Here is a 7,852-nt window from a genome sequence, read left to right as displayed (position 1 = left end):
TTCAGTTAAGAGACTACGAAGTTTGTAATACATACAATAATTACATATTCATTACTAAACTTAAATTTCTATTATGGATCCATCACAAAATAATAATGAAACATATGAATCAACGAATTGGAAAACACTCAGAGAGTATAAATGACAGGCAACTTACACTGCTGCTACTATTACCTCTGCTGCTAACATTATCATATTAACGCTATAACTGGTGGCAACAAATGGAATGGGTTTCTTTATTCAATTGCCAGTATTCAATACACCAAAACGAATACAACAACAAAAATGTTTATATGACATGGAAACTTTCTTTTGTGCATATGGCTTAGTAAAATAACACACTCTCACATTTACTGTATTTTAAAGGATTTACTTCCTTTCATACTTTTCTCATATTTACATTAAAGATATAAGTCGTCTGTCTAAGAAGGAAAACATAATGTACTAGTATGAATATGTAAATTGACAAACAAATCACTCTAGAGTTTTTCCGTTATTCGTTTTTTTTTATGTGAAAATTATCCTTGAGGGAGGTGTAGAGTGGGTTGATGGTTGAAGGATAAAGTTTGAAAATAATATGTGCACATAACACAGACACAAACACATATTCATATGCTCATATAGAGCCTTAAGTGATTTTGTATTTTGGCAATACAAACGAAAAAAAAAACTGAAAAATGATTGAAAAAAAATGTTGAAAACGAAAGGGAAACAAGTTATTGTTAAAATTTCACTTCTTATGGAATTCATAAAGTATGTAGCATCAAAATAAAAATCTCTAAAGTAATTTTATTAACATACAATACAATTCCCTTATTTACATGACCCTCCCCACCCCTTCTTCCCCCTTTTACTGCCATAAAGTTTTTGCTTAAAAACAATCTGGTAAAAAAATATAGAAAAAAGTGTCAGTTCATGTCATAAAAAAGTATCAGATTTCTTTTATTTAAATGCTGAACAATAAGAAAGTTTCCAATGTTTATCATTATGTTTTTTTTTTTAGTTCTTTACAATTTTTCATTTGAAAATTGTCACTGACTTAAGTAATTTTATTGTCATCCTTATAATGACAAGTTGTATGTGTGTGTTTGCAAGGATATGCGAGCTTGTAATGTATGCATCCGTTAAAGTGTTACCGCCTTTAGGCATATGACATGAAAAAAAACAAAGTTGATATTTTTGTGTTCTTATTTATACATAAATATATTTTTTTCTTTTATTTTCCGAGTATTAATGTTAATATAATGTAATGTACGAATATATCCTTGGGCGAAATCCATATATACGTTTATGACTTTAAATTGATTTAATTTTGGCTTTTGTTTGGTTGTATAAATTACACAGTGAAAAGCTTATTAAGTTTACTTTACAGAATTATACGTATTATTTAATTTAATGCAAGCCCTGGGTTCATAAATATTTGGCTGATATTTTATTTATTTTGTTATATGTACAAGTAAAATACCTAAAAACTTTTCTCCTCTATATTTTAAATGGATTTAAAAAAGAAATGTAAAATATTACAATTTTGTACCAATTATCTTCAAATGGAAGCGATTTTTGAGTAAGGATGTTGTAGGATATATAGGGATAATTGTGAGCCCACTATAGTAAATACACTTCAATGCTTTAGAATTCTCTGTTTTTTTTTACCACCAATCAAAACACATAGAAATTTTGGTCTAAGACCTACAAAAGCTTATGCATATTATATTATGTACACAGAGGGTAAAGGAAATATATACGCATGGTACCAAATTGACACCAAAGACAACGCAACGTTGTCAACATTGCAACAATTCGTTGTAGAAATCTTAATTTTATACACATCCGTTGTCTAAATGTTAACTAACGTGGTAAGCTCACTTTTGGCAACGGATTGTTTGTCAATAGTAAGCTTACCACGTGTCTTAACATTTAGATAACGGATGTGTATAAAATTTGGATTTCGACAATGAATTGTTGCAATGTTGTGAACATTACATAGTCTTGTCGTACGTATGTATATACTTTGACAACGGATGGTATTGAAAAATTATAAACAGTTTGGTGTCAATTTGGTACCAGGCGTGTGTATTTCTTTTTCCCTCTGTGTATTAGATTAGATTCTATGACGATCTAGTCATAGCCGTTTATCACACTTGCTTAAAAATACCGGTATAGCTGTAGATTTACTCAAAAATATATGTATTGTCCAAATTTTATCAAAATATCTTCAAAATTAGTACCTTGCACATAAGGTTTACATGGACAGCCAGAGGAATGGACACATCTTAATGAACTCAAAAAGTGAAAGAAGGACCAGTATTTTGTGCTTTACCAACATCAGTACAAATGTATAATACCCTTCCCTCTATGGTGGTGTAGGGTACAATGATTTGATTTTAAAAATTAATCACTCTTTAAAATTCGGAAGAACTTGGACCATATCCGGATCGCTTACTTAAAAAACACAGAATATGTTAGGAACTTTGAAACAGTACAAATGCATAATACCCTCCCCTCTATGATGGTGTAGGATATAATGATTTGATTTTAAAAATTAATCACTCTTTAAAATTTGGAAGAACTTGGTCCATATACCGATCGCTTACCTAAAAAACACAGAAGATGTTGGGAACTTTGAAACACTGATCCCAGATAGAATGCCATGGTCAATCAGAATATTAGAGCAAATACCCGTAGGTATCCGTTACTACACAAATGGCTGAGGGACAAAACGAACCTGGAGTTCTATATTGAAGACCCAAAAATAAAAATATACTAATGTCTACCTAATCACAACACTAGCTTGCAGGGAGAAGTCCGAGCAATAACGAAATGAGTAAATTATATTAGAATAAATATGGCGCCAATAGGAGTTTACAGACATATTTACAGACTGTCAGAAGGCAATTGGGGCAATTACTGAAGTAAGTATGATGATATGTATTATGAGTGGACTCACAGGATTACGGGTACAACTACACAAAGATGGGCATGCGGATTCAGATGAATGTAAAGCATGTGGAGAGGACAGTGAAACTCTGGAGCACTTTCTTCGTCATTGTCAGGCTTTTGTAGAAAATAAATCCAAATATATTGGGAATGATATTATTCCGGATATAACATTCCTCACGAACACTGATTGGAAAATTCTTAGGAATTACGTCTAGTAAACTGAGCTTCTGAACATCGCATGAAAATTACAACATTAAGTTTTTATTTTTACCAGTGCACAACAGACGGATTCTCGAATCATTCTAACATAGTCCACGTGAATTCTGATAAAATTTTATTTAAAAAACAAACATTTAGAAACTGTTTGTTTAAAATTGTACCTCGTTCTATAGCTACTTATAGATAATTGCATGTAATCCAAATATTTTACTTTTAAAGGCAAATATGTGGTAATTGAAATTTATAATCGAACATTCATACTATGGTACTTTATAAAACTAAATTATCTATGACTATTTTTATTGCAATTTATTTGTATAAAATTTTAAATAATTAATATTTTAATTTACATACTTATTTCAAAGTTTAGAACGATAAAAAAAACTAACTTTCAACAATACTATGACAAAAAAATATAAACATTGCAATTTAAAATTACACTTAGCAAAAATTTTACAGGTACAGGTTCGGGAAGTCTTTAAAGGAATTTCGGCGAATCTATTTCGAAAATTTTTATTAAAATTTTCAGGTACAGGTTCGACAATTTTTTAATTTGAATTTGAATGAATCTGTTTCGGAAAATGATATTCATATTCCCCTGAGATATCGACCATCATCAAAGCCATATAAATCGAAACTGAAGTGGTCCATTGCATCGGCTGGCCATATAACAATTGTTACTAAAGTTGTTTGGAAGAATATAATATCTGTATTACACCTTTTATACAACTAACAATAGCGGGAACTGAGATATATTTTAGCACAAGCCTCTTTTAGGATATATCACTAACGTATAATGGGATCATATGAATAAAAAGACCGAACGATAAATCGGAAGTTTCCAATATCTATCATATCTAATCGACCATTTATTTTCTCTTCGTGCATATACATACATAAGTATAAATATACATTTGTATGTTCTTTTTTTTTGTAGGTATTCATATAAGCCTTGGATTTGAAAGTGGAAAAAAGGCTTTTGTGGAATTGAACTGAATTGCAAAATGGTTAAAATAAACAAATGATTTGAATGTGTATTTGCTACAGTATTTTTGTTCGATATTTTGTTTTTCCTAAAACATACATAAATACAATAAATGAATGCGTTATACGATCTATAGTAGTCTCAAAGTAACACTATAACACTACATTTTAACAATTTCATACTGTAGTGCAGTTGAATGTAGTATGAAATACATTACAAATTTACAATTTACATAGAATAATACAAGAGAGAACATTCGTTTGTTTATAGGCTCTAAAAACTAAAACTTGAAATAAAACAAAACGAATTTGATGAAAAACAACCATAAACATACAACTGTTACACACATACATACATATGCACATTCATTCATTCGTTCTTTTACATAGAAAACTGAATTTGAAAAACAATTTTTAGGTATTTGCGTAAATCAGCTTTTTCAGGTTAACAAAATCAAATTTGTACTGAATTAAAATGAAACAAAACAGAAAAAAAGTGAAAAATCTAAAAGACCTATGAATATTGGACTACATAAACCAAAAGAATACACTTAAACATTCAAATTTACAAATTTTATTTGGAGGTTCAATTCATCAGTAACTGAATAAATTGTAATGTGTATTTCATTATTTTTCGTCATAATTAAGAAGACATAACTAAACAACGATTCCCGACGGGACCAAAACATTTGCAGTAACTTTTTGATGGGAATATTTTTGTGAAATAATTTCATCCATTTTTACGAATGCTCTTATGTCCTAAAAACCAATATCAATTCGCCCAAATGACACCTTATTTTTGACAAGGCAGCCCAACAGTTTGACGATTCCCTCATTCACCATGATATCACTGGCGAACAGATTACTTTTCTATAATGGATTATGTGAATCGATTCAAAATTTTCACCGTATCTCCAAGTTAATGGTCCTTCAGCAAATTTCCATTAAGTTCTGATATTAATAAGTTGTGATCCAACCCGAAAAAGAAATATGACAGCTCTAAAACCCCTGTTTCCTGGCAATGACGAGGTAAACCGATACGTCATTTTTTAATTTCACAATATTCCAGTGTTCACTTATATTTGCAAATAGATGGCAGCAACTCAATTTGAGCGGCTCACGCAGGTCCACCGGATTGTGGTCCCGTTTTAATGCCCTAGTGGTCGTAGCAGTCCTTTATATTTAGTGTTATTCACTAATTCCAGTGTTAAACCAGCCGGTTCGATTTATGATGTTCTTAAGATTTAACCCAAACAGATCCTTCATACATGAGAGAACAGCAGAACAAAATAATATTCTCTAGTCTCAGTGAATTTCGTACAGTAGCAGAGGAGATGCGGTATAGTCTCCTCCTCACCATTAGACAACTTCAGCAGTAGTTATTACACTCGAGAACCAGTCTCCTGGTATAACGTTAAAAACGTTCGTATCTGCTCCCTACGAAAACTTAACAGTAAGCTTGATCTTCGTTGTCATCGTCTTCATTGTTCCCGTATGAAAATTGGAATCTTTCTTAGGGTGCGTTAAATGGTAGTCCTGTAAGAAGCGCTTTGCATTGGCTGAAAATTTTTTAAATCCACTTAATACCTGAGGGATTAACATCTTATTTGGTACCAGCCGCTCTCTTGCAAGTATAGATAGCTTACTTATCCAGTTTACTGTCAAGGATCACTCCGAGGTACTTCGCTGGATTAGCAGTCTTAAGTCTTATTCCGTTTAACTATCAACATAAAGTTTTCAATCTTATACCTCCTAGCAAAAAGAACATGCTCAGTTTTTAGTGGATTTACACTGAGGCCACAAGAAACGCTCCACTCTCTAATTAACCTGATATCAATACCGCCACATCGTCAGAAAAGGCTGTCTTAATTCTCCTTCCATCTAATTCAGTTAACGAAGTTCATAGCCTCATTCCAGAGTATAGCAGACAGAACAATCCCTGCGGTGTGCTACGACTAGGAAGGCTTGAGACATTAACTCCACCCATCGTGCACTAATGATCCTATTACTCAGAAGCTTCTTAATGAGCTGTTGAGTTTATTGATCAACTCCCAATCCATCAAGCGCAGCTAAGATGGTATTGGGCTCAACATTATTAAAAGCACCTTCGATGTCTAAGAAGGGAATGTTTAAATATGGCCCACTAGGAACTTTAAATATGGCCCACTAGGAAGTAAAAAGCCGTTTCAACAAACTTGCTTTTGGCATAGGCATGCTGCGATTTAGAGATTAATTTCGGTGGAATGAATTATTTGAGATGTACACCAATGACCCGTTCAAGAGTCTTGAGAAGAAAAGAGGCAAGACTGATTGGTCCATAGTCCTTTGGTTTTGTATGTGATGTCTTTCCCCCTTAGGTATACGTGGAATGTATAGCGTCCTAAGGTATAGTCTGTAAATATATATTAGCCGGGAATGACAAGAACTTCATTAATTCACAAGGGTCGAAACTGTTAAGGGCCCATTGGATTCTTTCTGTATTAATAATATCAGAGCTAGTACCAGACGCAATATGGATCTGGAAAATTAAGATTCCTTGTAGGGTTTTTGTTACATAACAAATTACGGATCACTTAAATGTTAAAAAATGTACATACTTTGGAAATAAACATTCAATATTTCCCGATGTTGTTCACGCAAAGGCGTTTAATTTAGATCTCGCGAGGAAAGAGATGGACCGATAGTCAATATTTATAATCCAATGAAAGATATCATACTAAAAATGCAAGATTTTAGAGTGCACTAACTTCGAAATTGACTCTATTCGCCCAACTATTCATAAATGTGTCTATATAGGGATGTCCCTTTCTGACTCCGCCATTGCAAAACATTCCAATGCCTTATGAATGAACCCACCTCCACTATGTTGCACTTTAGCAAAAGTTTATAAATAAAACACATTTGTAGAGTAGAGGAACAAAGAAAACTAAAACCCCCGTTCGCAAAAAAAAAAAAAGTCGAAAAACCCAATCAATCAAACTAAAGGGAGGAAAATCAACACAGAAAAAACGCGTACGCAATACAATTTTCCAAAGAAAAAAACAAATACAAAAACGAGAAAGAGAAAAAAGAGTGCGAATTGCATACAAGTTTATATAGAATAGAATTACGGACCTTTTTACCAAAATGCAATTTTAGCAATAGAAGACTAACTATTGGTGCATGCAACAACATACATACATATGCATAAATGGATTGCTGCAAAACAACAACTACACATGCCACAAAATCTCTACGTTTCAATGTATGAAAGTGTGTTGTGTGTAGCTGTGTGCATTCACATACAATCAAAATCCTAAATTCCATTTGAATTAAAGTTGAGTTAGTTTTGTAAACCAGCCAGAGTAACTATCACTACAACTGCAACAACACCATTCGAAACAAAGAACCAAGTAGTAGTTCCACAAAAAAAATATATAGGAAATACATACTAAACAAAAAATAAAACAAAATTTTAGATGAATGTATGGATTTTATGCAACCAAAAAATAACAACCCAAAAAAAAGCGAGCCGATTTTGATTTTATGCGAAAATTTCAGTAAATATGTTGTTAGTTTAGCCCCACCAGCCCCCCATATAAAAAGGAATGCTTACCCCAACGCATATACAATGGCTATTACACATCAAAATATACAGAAGTGCATGGGGTGATTTAAAATGTAAAGGAATGTATTAATTGTTTAAATTACTATATATTATATTTTTATT

Source organism: Lucilia sericata, unplaced genomic scaffold (assembly GCF_015586225.1).
Source record: "Lucilia sericata isolate MDLA Ls3-8-SP2 unplaced genomic scaffold, ASM1558622v1 Contig001140F_arrow, whole genome shotgun sequence".
Taxonomy (NCBI): Eukaryota; Metazoa; Arthropoda; class Insecta; order Diptera; family Calliphoridae; genus Lucilia; species Lucilia sericata.
The sequence above is the reverse complement of the archived record's forward strand: the minus strand, read 5'-3'. Positions refer to the sequence as shown.